Source organism: Pongo abelii, chromosome 2 (genome assembly GCF_028885655.2).
Source record: "Pongo abelii isolate AG06213 chromosome 2, NHGRI_mPonAbe1-v2.0_pri, whole genome shotgun sequence".
Classification (NCBI taxonomy): domain Eukaryota; kingdom Metazoa; phylum Chordata; class Mammalia; order Primates; family Hominidae; genus Pongo; species Pongo abelii.
In genome coordinates this window covers 170,181,331-170,199,808 of record NC_085928.1, presented here as the reverse complement: position 1 = coordinate 170,199,808, position 18,478 = coordinate 170,181,331, and the positions used below count along the sequence as shown (strand labels likewise).

Genomic DNA, 18,478 nt, shown 5'->3' with positions numbered 1-18,478 from the left:
AAAATTTATTCATGACCTGGTCAGGTAGTATTCCCTACTTCTTGGGAAGATTTACTCATGACCTTCCAGGGCAGGGTGGGAGTTGGGGTTTTGGTTGCTGCCATGCTTCTTCCTTTCCAGTGTCTCTTCTGCTTATCTGAGGTAATGCAAAAACTTTAAGCTGATACCTGTTGGTGTAATGGGAGTTCCTTTAATTTATATTAACCTTCCAACTATCTTAATGTTTGCTAGTCAATTCCATGCACATCTTACCCTCAAATGCTCTTACATGTGTGTAGACCTAACTGTCCTACTGTGAATCCCCTGTCTATTAGATACCCAGAGGCATGACCCAGCTAGGTCACTCAAGAGTGGCTCAGCAACTCAGCAGACAGGATGTGGTCAAGGGGATGTTCAGGTCCCTGGTTCCACCTCTGTGGTCAGCAACAAGGAAGGTGTCTGATCAGAGAGAAAGAGTCAGAAAAGCAAGAAGCAAATGTATTATAATAAAATGTTACATCTCTTTTAGAATTTATCTGGCAGGTTTTCTGGTTACTATAGGAGAAGGGGGAACCACCACGGATTTGGAATATAGTAAGATAGGGATATATTTATTCTCTTAGTAGCTGGTGCAAAGATTCCTTTTTGGGGGAAAGGTGTCTTTATAAAATTACTTCAGAGGCAAACATGGGGAAGACTGTAAACCTTGTGTTTGGGTGCAGAAGTCCTTAAACTTTAGCATGCAGCAGAAACCCTGGGGTTGCTAAAACACAGATGTGCTGGTCAGTTCACCTTCAGAGTTTCTCACTTAGAAGACCTGAGGTAGAGCTTGAGAGTTTGCATTTCTAACACACTCCTGGGTGGTGCTAATGTTGCAGGTTCAGAAACCACATTTTGAGAACTACTGACTTTCAAAAAGAAGACATTACCTGAATAAATGAAGAGAAGAATCTGGGGTTGCGGTTGTATTAGCCCCTTCTCACGCTGCCATAAGGACATGCCTGAGACTGGGTAATTTATAAAGGAAAGAAGTTTAATTCACTAACAGTTCCACATGGCTGGAGAAGCCTCAGGAAACTTACGATCATGGTGGAAGGGGAAGTAAACACATTCTTCTTCATATGATGGCAGGAAGGAGAAGTGCCAAGCAAAAGGGGGAAAATCTCCTTATAAAACCATTAGATCTTGTGAGAACTCACTCACTGTCATGAGAACAGTAGCATAGGGGTAACTGCCCCCATGATTCTTATGCCCCCATGATTCAATTACCTCCCACAATGTCCCTCCCATGACACATGGGGATTTGGGGGAACTACAATTCAAGATGAGATTTGGGTGGTGACACAGCCAAACCATATCATTCTACTCCTGGCCCCTCCCAAATAGCATGTCCTCACATTTCAAAACACAATCATGCCTTCCCAACAGTCCCCCAAAGTCTTTTTTTTTATTTTAATTTTTGAGACAGTGGGGACTCTGCATGGCGGCTGCAACCCCATATTTCTTTTCTGCACTGCCCTAGCAGAGGTTCTCCATGAGGGCTCCACCCCTGCAGCAGACTTCTGCCTAGACATGCAGGCATTCCTATACATCCTCTGTCACTCAGGCTGGAGTGCAGTGGTGTGATTTCAGCTGATTGCAACCTCCACCTCCCAGGTTCAAGTAATTCTTATGCCTCAGCCTCCTGAGTAGCTGGGACTACAGGCACATAATTCAAAGTCTAAGCATATTTCAGCATTAACCCAAAAGTCCAAGTCCAAGTAAAGTCTCAACTGAGAAAAAGGCAAGTCCCTTCCACCTAAAAGCCTCTAAAATCAAAAACAAGTTAGTTACTTCCTGGATACAACGTGGGTACAGGCATTGGGTAAATGCACCCACTGCAAATGGGAGAAATTGGCCAAAATGAAGGGGATATAGGCCTCATGCAAGTCTGAAATCCAGTGGGGCAGTCAAATCTTAAAGCTCTGAAATAATCTCCTTTGACTCCGTGTCTCACATCCAGGTCACACTGATGCAAGAGGTGGGCTCCTACAGTCTTGGACAGCTCTGTCTCTGCAGCTTTGCAGGATACAGCCTGTCTTCCGGCTGCTTTCATGGCTGGTGTTGAGTGTCTGCAGCTTTTCCAGGTGCATGGTGCAAGCCATCAGTTGATCTACCATTCTGGGACCTGGAGGATGACAGTCCTCTTCTCACAGCTCCACTAGGCAGTGCCCAGTGGGGACTCTGTGTGGGGACTCCAACCCCACATTTCCCTTCTGCACTGCCCTAGCAGAGGTTCTCCATGAGGGCGCCAACCCTGCAGCAGACTTCTGCCTAGACATGCAGGCATTCCTATACATCCTCTGAAGTCTAGGCGGAGGTTCCCAAACCTCAGTTCTTGTCTTCTGCACACCCGCAGGCCCAACACCACGTGGAAGCTGCCAAGGTATGGGGCTCACATCCTCTGAAGCAATGGCCTGAGCTGTACATTGGCTCCTTTTAGCCAAGGCTAGAGCTGAAGCAGCTGGAAGGCAGGGCACCATGTCTCGAGGCTGCACAGAGCAGGGGGTCCCTGGGCCAGCCCAGGAAACCATTTTTCCCTCCTAAGCCTCCAGGCCTGTGATGGGAGGGGCTGCCACGAGTGTCTCTGACATGCCCTGAAGACATTTTCCCCATTGCCTTGGTGATTAACATTTGGCTCCTTATTACTTATGCAAACTTCTGCAGCTGGCCTGAATTTCTCCCCAGGAAATGGGTTTTCTTTACTATTTCATCGTTAGACTGTAAATTTTTCAAACTTTTATGCTCTGCTTCCTCTTGAACGCTTTGCCACTTAGAAATATTTTTCTGCCAGATACCCTAAATCATCTCTCTCAAGTTCAAAGTTCCACAGATCTCTAGGAAAGAGACAAAAAGCCACCAGTCTTTTTGTTAAGCATAGCAAGAGTCACCTTTGCTCCAGTTCCCAGCAAGTTCCTCATCTCCATCTGAAACCACCTCAGCCTGGACTTCATTGTCCATATCACTATCAGCGTTTAGGCCAAAGCCATTCCACAAGTCTCTAGGAAGTTCCAAATTTTCCCACACTTTCCTGCCTTCTTCTGAGTCCTCCAGACTGTTCCAACCTCTGCCTGTTTCCCAGTTCCAATGTCACTTCCACATTTTCTAGTGTCTTTACAGCAGCACCCTACTCTCTGTGGTACCAATTTACCATATTAGTCTGTTCTCACAATGCTATAAGGACATTCCCAAGATGATAATTTATAAAGCAAAGAGGTTTAATTGATTCACAGTTCTGCATGGCTGGGGAGGCCTCAGAAAACTTACAATCATGGTGGAAGGGGAAGCAAACACATCTTTCTTCACATGATGGCAAGAAGAAGAAATGCCAAGCCAATGGGGGAAAAGCCCTTTATAAACCTATCAGATCTCATGAGAACTCACTCTCTATCACGAGAACAGCATAAGGGTAACCACCCCATGATTCAATTACCTCCCATCAGGTCCATCCCATGACGTGGGAATTATGGGAACTGCAACTCAAGATGAGATTTGGATGGAGACACAGCCAAACCATATCACGGGGAGAGGATTCAGAAGGGAAGGAGAGAAAAGGGAGGCCATAGGGCTGGTAACAGGCAGGCTGAATACCATGGGAGGCAATCCTCCAAACTTTGAATATAACATTCTTGGGGTGAAGAGATTTCTTGTGGGAACTGGAAATGGGTTTGAGCTTTGCATTCTGAGATGACATGAGGGTGAAACAGATATCATCCATGGGGCCAAGGAGACTTAAAATTAAATCCATGAACACTTTCAGAAATCTTAGCAGAGCACTTGAAAATTTTCGCAGATGGTGAAAATTGAGAATGGTAGGTGGTTTAAAGAAAAATCAAGGGATAAGGTGGGGTTTGTGTACCTCAGCTGACCTCTACATTGCGTGTCATCTAGGAAGAAGTATTTGTTGGAGAGAAAGAAAGGTTCTGGGAAAATTAAACATTATACAGTATACATTCCTGAGGAAGCCTAATATTCGAAATTCATCAGATGTTAGCAACACACAGAAAACCTGGGGAAGACAGATGCTCCTCAACAGGATTCAAAAGGCTTTTTTTTTTTTTTTTTTTTTTTGAGACAGAGTCTTACTCTGTCACCAAGCCGGAGTGCAGTGGCGCAATGCAATCTTGGTTCACTGCAACCTCCGCCTCCTGGGGTCAAGTGATTCTCCTGCCTCAGCCTTCCAAGTAGCTGGGACTACCCACACGTGCTACCACACCCATCTAATTTTTTGTATTTTTAGTAGAGATGGGATTTCACCATACTGGCCAGGCTGGTCCCAATCTCTTGACCTCATGATCTGCCTGCCTCAGCCTCCCAAAGTGCTGGGATTACAGGCATGAGCTACCGTGCTTGTCCTCAAATGGCTTTTAATAAGCCCATTTGTTCATTACTAAGTCCACGTGTTCATTAAGTCCAATGAGACAAGACTATGCAATTATCCACTAACTTCATCCATTGGTAATTGGGAGAAACAGTGAGGTTTTTACTGTAGTGTAACTTTTCCATATATACCCACTTATAAAAGATTGTAAGTAGAGGAAATTTCTATACATACCACAATTTTTTTTTTTTTTTTTTTGAGAGAGAGTCTCTCTCTGTCACCCAGGCTGGAGTGCAGTGGTGTGATCTCAGCTCACTGCAACTTCTGTCTCCCAGGTTCAAGCAATTCTCCTGCCTCAGCCTCTCAAGTAGCTCAGATTACAGGCACGAGCCACCATGCCCAGCTAATTTCTGTATTTTTAGTAGAGACAGGGTTTCACCATGTTGCCAAGGATGGTCTCTATCTCCTGACCTCATGATCCACCTGCCTCAGCCTCCCAAAGTGCTGGGATTACAAGCATGAGCCACCGTGCCTGGCCATACCACACTGTTAACAGTGTTGAATGGGGTAATTAGATTTTTCACTTTCTTCATTTCTGTAAGGATGATTTTTTTTAAACAGGGAGTTTCATTACTTTTGTAATCAAAATATTTTTAGAAAGCAGATTTTTCTTTCTTTCCTTCCTTCCTTCCTTCCTTCTTTTTTTGAGACAGGGTGTCACTCTGTTACCCATGCTAGAGTGCAGTGGAATGATCACAGCTCACTGCAGCCTTGACCTCCCTGGCTCAGGTGATTCTCCCACCTTAGCCTCCTGGGTAGCTCGGATTACAGAAATGTGCTACCACACCTCGCTAACTTTTGTATTTTTATAGAGGCATAATTTCACCATGTTGCCCAGGCTGGTCTCAAACTCCAATTACAGGTGTGAGCCACCACGCCTGACTAAAAGCAGATTTTATTTCATACTCTAGTTTTCAACTGTTTCATGAAACTAGAGATTTTTTTTTCATTTGAAAAGGGGAAAAGGATAAAACAGCTTTATCGTAAAGATAAAATGGAAACAAAACTTAACTTTACTATATTGATACTTAGCAGATAGAGATGATTACCTTATAAATGTGCATTTGAAACTGAACTGAACTAATCTGTCTTGTAATGAGTTTAACAAGCTTCCAACAGAAACTTGTGATGAATGTGGCTGTATGGGTATATAGACTTCCCTTCTTGATGGTGGTTTAGCTCCACAACCCACATATGAATTCAGGTCATTAGAACACAGAGCAGGACTGACAGAGCTATCTATGACAAACCCACAGCCAATATCATACTGAATGGGCAAAAACTGGAAGCATTCCCTTTGAAAACTGGCACAAGACAGGGATGCCCTCTCTCATCACTCCTATTCAACATAGTGTTGGAAGTTCTGGCCAGGGCAATTAGGCAGGAGAAGAAAATAAAGGGTATTCAATTAGGAAAAGAGGAAGTCAAATTGTCCCTGTTTGCAGATGACATGATTGCATATCTAGAAAACCCCATTGTCTCAGCCCAAAATCTCCTTAAGCTGATAAACAACTTCAGCAAAGTCTCAGGATATAAAATCAATGTGCAAAAATCACAAGCATTCTTATATACCAATAACAGACAAACAGAGAGCCAAATCATGAGTGAACTCCCATTCACAGTTGCTTCAAAGAGAATAAAATACCTAGGAATCCAACTTACAAGGGACGTGAAGGACATCTTCAAGGAGAACTACAAACCACTGCTCAATGAAATAAAAGAGGATACAAACAAATGGAAGAACATTCCATGCTCATGGGTAGGAAGAATCAATATCGTGAAAATGGCCATACTGCCCAAGGTAATTTATAGATTCAATGCCATCCCCATCAAACTACCAATGACTTTCTTTCTTCACAGAATTGGAAAAAACTACTTTAAAGTTCATATGGAACCAAAAAAGAGCCCACATCGCCATGTCAATCCTAAGCCAAAAGAACAAAGCTGGAGGCATCACACTACCTGACTTCAAACTATACTACAAGGCTACAGTAACCAAAACAGCATGGTACTGGTACCAAAACAGAGATATAGATCAATGGAACAGAACAGAGCCCTCAGAAATAACGCTGCATATCTACAACTATCTGATCTTTGACAAACCTGACAAAAACAAGCAATGGGGAAAGGATTCCATATTTAATAAATGGTGCTGGGAAAACTGGCTAGCCATATGTAGAAAGCTGAAACTGGATCCCTTCCTTACACCTTATACAAAAATTAATTCAAGATGGATTAAAGACTTAAATGTTAGACCTAAAACCATAAAAACCCTAGAAGAAAACCTAGGCATTACCATTCAGGACATAGGCATGGGCAAGGACTTCATGTCTAAAACACCAAAAGCAATGGCAACAAAAGCCAAAACTGACAAATGGGATCTAATTAAACTAAAGAGCTTCTACACAGCAAAAGAAACTACCATCAGAGTGAACAGGCAACCTACAAAATGGGAGAAAATTTTCACAACCTACTCATCTGACAAAGGGCCAGAATCTACAATGAACTCCAACAAATTTACAAGAAAAAACAAACAACCCCATCAAAAAGTGGGCGAAGGACATGAACAGACACTTCTCAAAAGAAGACATTTATGCAGCCAAAAAACACATGAAAAAATGCTCACCATCACTGGCCATCAGAGAAATGCAAATCAAAACCACAATGAGATACCATCTCACACCAGTTAGAATGGCAATCATTAAAAAGTCAGGAAACAACAGGTGCTGGAGAGGATGTGGAGAAATAGGAACACTTTTACACTGTTGGTGGGACTGTAAACTAGTTTGACCCTTGTGGAAGTCAGTGTGGCGATTCCTCAAGGATCTAGAACTAGAAATACCATTTGACCTAGCCATCCCATTACTGGGTATATACCCAAAGGACTATAAATCATGCTGCTATAAAGACATATGCACACATATGTTTATTGCGGCACTATTCACAATAGCAAAGACTTGGAACCAACCCAAATGTCCAACAATGATAGACTGGATTAAGAAAATGTGGCACATATACACCATGGAATACTATGCAGCCATAAAAAATGATGAGTTCATGTCCTTTGTAGGGACATGGATGAAATTGGAAATCATCATTCTCAGTAAACTATCGCAAGGACAAAAAACCAAACACTGCATGTTCTCACTCATAGATGGGAATTGAACAATGAGAACACATGGACACAGGAAGGGGAACATCACACTCTGGGGACTGTTGTGGGGTGGGGGGAGGTGGGAGGGATAGCTTTAGGAGATATACCTAATGCTAAATGACGAGTCAATGGGTGCAGCACACCAGCACGGCACATGTATACATATGTAACAAACCTGCACATTGTGCACATGTACCCTAAAACTTAAAGTATAATAATAATAAAATTAAAAAAAAAAAGAAGACAGGATCACAAAACCTGGGCCTAATCACAGGGATGAAGAGCTAGAATGAGAACAAAGGAAAAAAACTGACTTCAAGATGAGATCCTAAATTTGAGTTTTCTTTAAATTATCCAGGACTTGGAGGAGGATTGGTAATATATCTTGTTAGATATTGCCATATTCTGCCCCAAAAAGTTTGCATTCCCATCAGCAATGTATAAATGAGACTGCCCATTTCCCCAGAGCCTCATAATGTGTTGTCATAATTTTTAATTTGCAATTTTCATCAATACTATAGGTGAGAAATGGTACCTAGAATGATCTTTGAATTCACATTTCTCTAAGTATGAGTGAGTTTGGGTATCTTTTTATATGTTTAAGCACCATTTTTGTATATTTTGTGTGAATTGCCTGTTTCTTTTCCCAGTTTTTAAAATGAGATTTGTGGTTCTTTGTTACTCAGTTTTTAAGAGTTCTTCATATATTAAAGATATTAGCCCTTTGTCTTTGACATATGTTGAAATATTTTTTGCCAAATTTTCAGTCTTTTTTTGTGTGTTGTGTGTGTCTGTTTACGGTGGGTTTGCATGTTAATTTTTTTCATTTTTACATAGTAAAATTTATCAATATTTTCTCTCATTGACTCCAGATTTTGAATCATAATTAGAAAGCGTTTCCCTACACAGAGATTTAAGAAGTATTCATCCATGTGTTTGCGTAATACTTGCATGATTTAATTTCCTCTTATTTAGAATCTTGACCCATTTGGAATTTATTCCTATATATGGGTGTGAAGTATGGATCTAATTTTATCTTTTTCCAAATGGTGAATTAATTGTCCCAGCACCATTTACTTAAAACTCTATCTTTATCCCAGTAGATGCCAACTACTGGGTTGAATAGTTGGCATAAAGTTGAGTTGGATAAAGTTAAGATGCCAACTTTATCATATGCTAAATTTTTATATGCACTTGAATGTATCTCAGGACACTCTAGTCCAGGAGTTGGCAAACTTTTTTTTATTTTTGAGATGGAATCTCGCTCTGTCTCCAGGCTGAAGTTCAGGGCGCCATCTCGGTTCACTGCAAGCTCCGCCTCCCGGGTTCAAGCAATTCTCCTGCCTCAGCCTCCCGAGTAGCTGGGACTACAGGCATGTGCCACCACACCCAGCTAATTTTTGTATTTTTAGTGGAGACAGGGTTTCACCATGTTGCCCAGGGTGGTCACAATCTCTTGAACTCATGATCCGCTTGCCTCCGCATCCCAAAGTGCTGAGATTACAGGTGTGAGCCACTGCGCCTGGCCAGCAAACTTTTTTTTAAAGGGCCATACAGTAAATACTTAGGACTGCAGGCTACAAGATCTCTGCTATTATAGGCAAAAGCAATCATAAACAATTTGTAAATGAATAGACATGGCTGTGTTCCAATAGCACTTTACCTACAAAAATATATAACCTTGAACCATAGACTGTTAATCTCCGCTCTAGATTATTTCACTCATCTATTTTTGCACCAGTAACTCATTGTTTTAATTACAGAGGCTTTTTAGTATGTTTTAATGTCGGGTTGGGCTAGTTTCCCCCCTTGTAATCTGTTCATTCTTTTTTAAAAGAAATAGAAGATAGATCCATGAAATAATATGACTTTCTGTTTTGTTTGTTTTCTGGTCTGGTTCATAGACCAACTCTAAAGATAATTCCAAAGAAGAGTTCCAGAAGTGCCTCAGGCAATGTTAGTGATTATTTGAGTCCCCCAATGTGTTACAACTTAGAGGCATAGTATTGATGTTTATAAATGTATCTGGTATGAACTGTTATAAAGTTAAATCATACAACTTACCTTATGGTTATAACTTTACATACATATTTTAAAAACTGAAGTTAATAGAAATTATGGTGAGGAGATATTTTTAAATGTTTTAATAACCTTTGAGAAATTGGAAATATTTTAGGATATTACAATCAGAGCTAGGAATGGTTTCAGTATGTAATTTTTTTTCCTGTGACAAATGTCTTGTCAATTGCAAATGATATGTAATTCTTCACAGTCTAAGATCATGAGTTATTTTTAAAATCCTGTCAATCATCTCTTATTTACCAGAACATTCTTCAGCTGAATGGTTTTAAATAGTGGAAAGCTTCCTAGTTTTATGACATCCAGACCCTCATCCTGTTGGAAATGTCATGAAATCATTACCAATAACCTGGCCACTAATTTGGCACTCTTTACTTTTGTCAGTCCTATAGTTGGATTGAGCAGACTTTATGGATAAGAATTTAGAAGCTTGAGTGAATATGCAGCTTATAACTCTTTAATAACCACTAGGAACCAGAAACATTGAATGGTAGCCAAGCAAAGTCTCACCATGTATGTGAGTTTCATGGTTTTGACAGCTGTGTAATTTTTACTGAAGAAAAAAGATTATCTTTTAAATGTACAAAATGAGAAGCTCATTTTTGGTTACTATCAAGTGCAGTGGGGATGAAAAACACTGTCTCTTCAGTTGACTTCAGAATTATTATTAGAGAAGGAATTATCATTACTATTAGGAAAACCAACTTGACCCTGTGAGTATGGAGGTCAGAAGCTTACATAATAAGAAATGGCTAACCTGCTCTATAAGGAAAAGTGAATAGACTGTGTTTTGCTCCTTTTGCTCCTGAGAGAGGACAACTGGAAGAGAAGTCCGGCAAACTAAAGGCACACTATTCACCACACACTGCTAGTGACAGTCTGCTGAAGTCATCACAAGATGAGACCCATCTCTGCCAGCATTGTCCTACAATAACAAACATTGTTTTGTTAAAGAGTGATAGATCTCCAATTGTTCATCGACAGGTGTTTGAGATTGTGGCTTTTGTTTTCAACACAGTGTAACTGCTAATTTGAACAGGAACCTATCAACTACACAGATATTTTAATTTTGTTCTTCAACTGTCCATTTAAAATCTACTTAATGAAGAAAGTTCTTCCTCTGACCCTGGATGGAAGTGGTCAGTAGGCCCATGACTTTTCTTTTCTTTTCTTTTTTTTGAGACAGAGTCTTGCTCTGTTGCCCAAGCTGGAGCGCAGTGGCACAATCTCGGCTCACTGCAACCTCCACCTCCTGGGTTCAAGCAATTCTCCTGTCTCTGCCTCCCAAGTAGCTGGAATTACAGGTGTGCTCCACCATGCCCAGCTAATTTTTGTATTTTTAGTAGAGACAGAGTTTCATAATATTGGCCAGGCTGGTCTCAAACTCCTGAACTCAGGTGATCCACCCGCCTCGGCCTCCCAAAGTGCTGGGATTACAGACGTGAGCCACCGCGCCCGGCCAGCCCATGACTTTTCTAGTCACTGTTTGCTAACACAAAGTCCTGAGGCCCCTTTAAATTGCAAAACAGTCTCATTTCAGAAATTAGTTCCATTGTCAAAGCTTGAGACTTCATTTGAAACTATAGTTACTCCCTCTCCCTCAGATAAGGCCTATTCCAGGGGGGTTATTGACTCCTGAGGAACACACAGGATTGGCTGCTCCTAAATTACCTCCTTTCCACCCGCCCCACTTCCCCAGCTGACCGCTGTTTCTCATCCTTCCTGCATTTGAGCAGAGGGTGGAGGAGAGGGAGGTGAAGTGGGAGAGTTCTTACCTGGCTGGTGCTGTGGAAAGCCCAGCTCACATTCTCTGGGCTGGGGTAATGTTTCAAGCTGACTCTCTTGTTATGGAGGATCTTCTGTGGTTATTTGGAGACTCTGGAGTTCTTTCATGGGTTCTTTAAAGCATTTTACTGGGACTTCTCACCTGCAGTTTGCTTGACCTGGTGGATTCACTCCCCTCAGGCTCACTGCTTACTCTTTCAGAGTAAAGGAGTGCTGTGATGCTTTTAGTATTTCTCTGTTGAGGCCTGTTTGCCCCTCTCCTTGGAACAATTGGGCAGGACCTTTGGCAACCCCACACCTGCTCATCTGATCCTTGGGAGCACTCAGGCTTTTTCAGCACCCACCAACTCTGGGAATGCAGCAGCAACTCTCCCTGTCTCTGGCCACCAGGGTTGGCAGCTATCTCTGTATCTGGTTCCCCAAGGATTTAGTAAATGCTAGGCTACTCAATTTCTCCAATGCAGAGTAGACATAGCTGAGCCCTTCCCACTAGGCTTGATGTGGGGGCAGATGCTGGGTGAGAAGGTAGGACTGAAAGCACCCCAACAACTCTTTCCAAGGGAATTCTCACAAATCCCCTCCCCAACCCTTGCATACCCTCTCTGAGGGTGAGAAGTTACAATGCCCCAGAACAATTCTCAAGCCCGTATATTGTGTATGTTCCTCAAAGGTCTGTCTGCCTTGCAGTACCCTTTGACATTTGTTTGAAGTTGCAGCAAAAATTTCTAACACAAAAGCCATCCAAGGAAAAGTAATTTATTTGGCCTGGAAGGCAGGGAATTGATGAGATTCTAAGATTTGGACCTAATCCCTTAAGCAGTTGGCCACGGAGAGAGATAATTATGTAGCTTTCCTAGCCATGTGAAACTTAGCCCATTAGTGAAAAAAAAAAAAACTTTTTAAGGGCTTGAGATCTGACAGAAATTTGTCACAGAGACTACTGATAATTGTTTTTACCATGATTCTTTGACAGATGAAAAACACTATGAGATGAAAAACATTCTTAATCACAAAATGATATAATCATTCTCTGATAGTGTGAAATGGCCATTGGATAAGGCATCAGGAAGTTTAAGCATGGTCTTGAATCTGCTGTGACCTTGCTGTGTTATCACGAATCAGCCACCTCTCCTTTGGAACTAAGTTTATCCTGTTGAAAATGTGGAGATGATCTCTGGGATTCACTCTCCACTTAGTATTCTATGAGTCTGTTAAGCTCTCAACATCGTATAAACGACAGCTCCAACCCATAGGAATCGCATTAGGAAGGTGTAATAGGTTAAATGGTGGTCCTGCAAAAGATATGTCCACATCTTAACCCTCAAAACCTAGAATGTGACCTTATTTGGAAGAAGAGTCTTTGTAGAAGTAATTAAGAATCTTCAGATGAGATTGTCCAGGATTACCCAGGTAGGACTAAACCAAATGACAAGTGTCCTTAGACGGAAAAGAAGGCATACAGAGGAGAAGCCCACATGAAGGCAGAGGCAGAGAGTGGCATTATGTAACCCTAAGCCAAGGAATGCCTGGAACCACCAGAAGCTGGAGGAGGCAAGATCAGATTCTCCCCCAGAGCCTTCAGGGGGAGCACAGCCGTACTTACATGTAAGTTTGGACTTGGCCTCCAAAACCGTGAAAGGATAAATTTCTGTTGCTCCAGGCCACCAAGTTTGTGGTAACTTGTTACAATAGCCCTAGGAAACTAATAACAGAAGGCGAGGAAGAAAATAAGAGCACACAATCTGGCAGTGAAGAGCTCCTGCTTTGGAATTAGAGAAAAACATTAAGCAGCCTGGAGGGCATTATTTAACCTTGCTAGCATTTAGTGTCCTCCTTTGTAAAACAAGGATGAAAATAGAGACCACTGTTTCTTTTCTATACTTCATTTAAAAGTTTAAAAAATAGTAACTATTTTATAGCCCATTTGTAAGGGTTACAGAAGATAATGAATGATTTAATACAGTGCCTGGTTCACAATAAGTGCTACATAAATGTTCGCCCGTTGTATTTAAGGTTATTGCATATATGAGGTGACAATCTCTTTCCTTTTGAATGCTATCTCTGAAACTTATTTGGTGTTTACTCATACATTGCTAGGATCATCTTAAAAATGAGGCAGGGTACAAATCATACCACAAGTCTGCCTAAATTTTTTAGAAAGGCCAATTCTGGTTATGATGAACATGAAAGGCATCCTGAAAGGGAAAACAAAAGGAACAACAGTTGACTCTTGAACAATGTGGAGGTTGGGGTGACGACTCCCCATGCAGTAAAAAATCTATACATAAAACTTTTAACTCCTCCAGAACTTCACTAATAATAACCTGCTGTTGACCAGAAGCCTTACTAATAACATAAACAGTCTATTAACACAGCAGTCAGCAACCTTTTTGGTACCAAAGACCAGTTTCGTGGAAGACAGTTTGTCCACAGATCAGGGTTGGGGGTGGGGAGGATGGTTTCAGGATGATTCAAGTGCATTACATTTATTGTGCACTTTATATCTATTATTATTACATTGTAATACATAATGAAATAATTATACAACTCACCGTAATGTAGAATCATTGGGAGCCCTGAGCTTGTTTTCATGCAACTAGATGGTCCCATCTGGGGATGATGGGAGACAATGACAGGTCATCAGGCATTAGATTTTCGTAAGAAGTACATAACCTAGATCCCTCAAATGCACAGTTCACGATAGTGATGGCAGCAGCTGCAGCAGGGTGATGTGGCTGGGGCTGCACACTTCATGGAGCTCCCCAGTGCTGCTGCAACCACCCAAACCGTGACTGCAGACCCATGCCTCCTGCTCTCTAAGGAGCAGGCAGGAGCCCCACCCTCCTGCAGCTGTGGATCCGAGCCTCTCTGTGCTCTTGGAGGGGGTTGGGAGAAGGCAGGATCTGCCCTTGTGGGTGCAGCTGCATCCACCTGACCTGCAGCTGCAGACCTGGGCCTCCTGCTCCATGGAGCAGGCAGGAGTCAGGGACAAGCAGGAACCCTGCCCCTTCTGAGTTGGTGGGGCAGAAGCTCCCTGGGTGCAGCTGTAACTGTCCTCCCAGGTGAAGGACCTGGGTATCTCTGTAGTCTGCATCCTCAGGGGCTGGGAAGGGCCCCCCACCTCTCCATCCCTGCTGGCTGGGGGGTGTCTGCTCGCACTGCCTGGACTCTCTCCTTCCCAGTGCCAGCTCTAATCTTGGAGTGGGGTTGGGGCCAAGCCCTGGGGCCATAAATGGCAGCAGGAGGCAGACAGATTCCTGGACTGAAGGGGGCAGGTCCCCAGTAAGGCCCCACCTTCAGGCCAGGGAGGGCCTGAAGGCTGGGGGCCAGGCTGCCAGTCCTGTGGACTGGAGTAGGGGACTCATGGTACCACTTCCAGGCCTGCCCATGGCTGCCTATTGACCAATCAGCACACACTTCCTCCCCTCTGCAGTCCATAAAAGCCCTGGCCTTGGCTAGCACAGGGCAGAGGATGGCCAGAGGATGAAGAGGGCAGAGAGATGATGGGATAACCAGCTATAGAGAGAAGTTACCCTCTCTGTTGATAGCTGGAGATGATGGGACAACCAGTTGCAGAGAGGACCAACCCTCTCTGCTGAGAGCTGCAGAGATGACCTGCTGGCAGGGATGTGCCACCCTCTCCAGGGCCTCCTCTCTGCTGAGAACTGACCACTTGACAGATGACCTGCCTACAGAGGGGAGCTACCCACTGCTGGGATCCTCTGAGCTGTTGTAACACTCAATAAAGCTCATCTTCATCTTGTTCACCCTTCACTTGTCTGCATATCTCATTCTTCCTGGATGCAGGACAAGAACTCAAGCAAAGGCACCGTGGCCACAGAGGTTTCTGGACAGAAAATCGACACCCCAAAGATCCCATAACAATAAGGTTTGCACTCCTATGAGAATCTAATGCTGCCACTGATCTGACAGGAGGTGGAGCTCAGGTGGTAATGTAAGCAATAAGGAGCGGCTATAAATACAGATAAAGCTTTGCTAGCTCAGCCTCTGCTCACCTCCTGGTCTGTGGCTCAGTTCCTCAAATTGGGGACACCTGTATTAACACATATTTTGTATGTTACATGTATTATATACTACATTCTTACAATAGTGTAAGCTAGAGAAAACTTTTTTAAAAACTTGAGAAAATATATTTATTATTCATTAAGTGAAAGTGGGTCATCATACAAGTCTTCATCCTTGTCATCTTCACACTAAGCAGGCTGAGGAGCAGAAGGAAGAGAATCGGGGTAGGTCTTGCTGTCTTGGGCTGACAAAGATGGAGGAAGCGGAAGAGGAGTCAGGAAAGGCAGGCACACTTGGTGTAACCTTATGGAAATACATCATAATTTCTATCTGGCTTTCATTACTTTTCTATTCTCTAAAATTGTTTCTGTACAGTACCAATTCTTCTTCTACTTTTTGCATTAGTTTCAGTGCCCTTATCATAGAAGAGTCCTTGCTGTAAGAGAAGTCAAAAGCAATCTTGAATCGTTGAAATTTTTCTGCCAGGTTGTCTAATGTCAGTTTGTTTTCTGGCACTGCTTCTTTTATGTCTTTTTCGTCATCATTTGGCACTGTTCAGAGGTGCTCATCTTCATCAAGCTGTCTTCTGTTAATTCCTCTAGTGTCGTGTCTATTAGTTCTTGAATTTCTCCAAGGTATCTTAAAACCCTTCACCCTCGACCTTTTTTTTGCCATATTCACAATCTCTTTTATGATTTCCTCGCTTGGTTCTGTCAAAATAAATAATAACTGGATTTACGACAGAACAAGTTACATATAGGTTAGCAAGCCCCAAACAATACATTCCTGCTGAAGAAAACTGCAGGAATGTATTGTTTGGGGCTTGATAACTTTCACAGCTTTTTCTATAACAATGATGCCATCTTTAGTGGTGTAATCCAGACTTTCATGTGTTTTCTCTATTGGGGTTCTCTTCCTTTCCTTAGGGTATCATATGTATATAATGAGCCTTAATGGTCCTTATGGCCCTCTGACCTAGAGGCTGATTTAGAGACGTTGTGTTTCGGGGCAAGTAGACCACTTTCACATCTTCAGTGTTGAGCTTGTGGGGTTCTGGGTGGCCAGGGGCAATGTCCAATATCAAAAGAACTTTAAAAGGCAGTCCATTACTGGCAAGATACTTCTTGACTTTAGGAACAAAGCATCAATGGAGCCAAACCAGAAAAAGGGTTCTCCTTGTCCAGGCCTTTCGTACACCAAGACTGGCAGCTGGTGTTTATCTTTTCTCTTCAAGGCTCGGGGATTAGCGGCTTTCTAGATAATGGCAGTCCTGATAGCATTTGCATAAAACACTAGAGTCAGCCTATACTTTCTTGCCTTAAATCCTGGTGCTCACTTCTCTACCTTACTAATACATGTCCTTTGTGGCTTTTTTTTTCTTTCCATAATAAGACACTTTCATCTGTATTAAAAACCTGATCAGGCAGATATCATTTCCCCTCAATGACTTTTTTTTTTTCGTATTTTTGAGACGGAGTCTCACCATGTTGCCCAGGTTGGTCTCAAATTCCTGGACTCAAGTTATTCTCCTGCCTCAGCTTCCCAAAGTGCTAGGATCACAGGAGAGACCTACGGTGCCTGGCTTTAATGATTTTCTTAATGGCATCTGGGAACTCATCTGCTGCCTCTTGGTCAGCAGAAGCTGCTTCTCCTGTTATCCTGACATTTTAAAAGCCAAATCTCTTTCTAAAATCATCAAACCTTCCACTGCTGGTGTTATGTTTTCCAGCTTTAGATCCTTTAACCTTCCTTTTGCTTTAAGTTGTCATATTGTGACTTTGCTTCTTCTTGAATCATATTAGAGTCTATAGGTATGCCTTTCTTATAGCAATCCTATACCTATATAAAAGCTGCATTCTCAATATGAGATAAAGTATTTTGCAAAAAGTGCAAGGTTTTTGTGCCTGCTGGCATAGCTATAATGACACCTTCATAAATTTCCTTTTTTTTTTTTTTTTTGAGACGAAGTCTCACTCTGTCGCCAGGCTGGAGTGCAGTGGCATGATCTCGGCTCACTTGCAACCTCTGCCTCCCGAGTTTAAGCGATTCTCCTGCCTCAGCCTCCCGAGTAGCTTGGACTACAGGTGCGCACCACGATGCCCAGCTAATTTTTGTATTTTTAGTAGAGACAGGGTTTCACCATGTTGGCCAGGATGGTCTCGATCTCTTGACCTCGTGATCTGCCTGCCTCGGTGTTCCCAAAGTGCTGGGATTACAGGTGTGAGCCACCACGTCCGGCCTCCTTTTTTTTTTCTGCAGTGGTCTTTATGCTGGATTTATTTAACTTGAAATGGTGGGCAGTCCCAGCTGCAGACTTCACTCTATGGTACGTATCAAGCAATTCAACTTTTTCTTGTAACGTCATGACTTTTCTCTGCTTCTTGGGGGCACTTCCAGCATCATTAGTGACACTCTATGAGTCCCATAGTGTTATTCAAGGTTTACAGTATTGCACTAAACACAGTGAAAAATACATAAGAACCGTGAGAGATCACTTTTTACCACCATAAGCGATTTACTAGGGAGATGAACTGCTCATGGGGAGAAGATTAAGGTCTCACGGTGTTTTAAGCAGATACAACATGAGCTCACTGCAATAGCAACAGAATTGGCTATGAAATTACTACAGTAGGACGGTATGTGCTGTAGTTCATTTTATGCAGTTATGATTTAACATTGCATCTTTATGTTTGTTTATACTTCTCTCAACTTTGAATGGTGCTATGTACAGTCTGTGTGTGTAAGTTTTGGTAAATTTTAACTTTTTATAAAAGGTTTGTGTATATTTTATGGTGGTAAATGATAAACTAGCATCTACCTATATTTTATACCTATATATTTATACCTATATATTCATGACATACTTTTTTTGATATTTCTAGGCTACACGGTTCATCTGTGAGTTTTTTCAAATTGTCCAAATCTCCACGATATTTTCTAATATATTTATTTTTAAAAATCCACCCATAAATGGGCCCTTGCAGTTCAAACCTGTGTTGTTCAAGGGTTAACAGTATAAGTAATCATCCACATGA

General features: G+C 42.2%; 1 pseudogene; it reads left to right on the top strand.

Annotated features, from left to right (window-relative positions):
• Positions 1 to 488: 488 nt before the first annotated feature.
• Positions 489 to 557, top strand: LOC112132875 (U7 small nuclear RNA; annotated as a pseudogene).
• The last annotated feature ends 17,921 nt before the right edge of the window (positions 558 to 18,478 follow it).